At 41.8% G+C, this 718-nt stretch overlaps 1 gene segment (V, D, J or C); it reads right to left on the bottom strand.

Moving 5' to 3' along the window:
- LOC147817307 (immunoglobulin heavy variable 1-24-like) overlaps positions 1-718 on the bottom strand; it is a 1,957-nt gene that overhangs the window by 1,117 nt on the left and 122 nt on the right.

Raw genomic sequence — 718 nt, 5'->3', positions numbered from 1 at the left:
CTGCAGTCAGATAAGTAGAGGTGGAAGACATCTGAGTTTTGCATTGACTCCTCCTCACAGGGAGGAGAGAATGGAATGAGGAAGTTGGTTGCCCTTAATAAGCATTACCTTGCGTAAAACCTAAGTTTGTTGTCTTCTCTGCAGTTTCATCTTACATTAACTCATCTTCACAGGGAGGATGGAGTTCGGCCATTTGTTTCATTAACTTGAAAAACAAGAATGTGGAAGGTGCAACACCAGGCAAATGAACCAATCCGAACTAACAACTCTAGCTTTGCTTTTACACATTTTAATTAAACCTGATTTTCATACCCATGAATTCAGACATTCCCTAAAATTTAGCCGCCAGAATTTTCCTAACTTTGTGATGTCACAACAAAGCAGTCACTGCTCTCAGCCATGTCCCAAGAGGGACCCACCTGGACCCACGATTCAGCCTTTCAGGATTTGGTTTCTCTGAGTGTTTACTTGAAATCTGTTATAATTTTATTTGACCACTCAGAAAACAGTCAGCTAATCAGAAGAGAGAGGAGATGTAAAACTATGTTTGAAGGCAGTTTCTCTCAGTGAAATGGTGTGAAATCATTAGTGGTCTGAGGGCTCCTCCTCTGGTGGCTTCATGTTACAAGTGTTCAGGCACTGAGGGGTTTTTGTTCAGGTCTACTGATGGTTTGTGTTATTGTGACTCTCTGGCACAGTAATACACAGCAGTGTCTTC

This window comes from Seriola lalandi, unplaced genomic scaffold (genome assembly GCF_002814215.2).
Source record: "Seriola lalandi dorsalis isolate HSWRI2012SDOR001 ecotype SW California unplaced genomic scaffold, Sedor1 jcf7180002054975, whole genome shotgun sequence".
Classification (NCBI taxonomy): domain Eukaryota; kingdom Metazoa; phylum Chordata; class Actinopteri; order Carangiformes; family Carangidae; genus Seriola; species Seriola lalandi.
The sequence above is the reverse complement of the archived record's forward strand: the minus strand, read 5'-3'. Positions and strand labels throughout refer to the sequence as shown.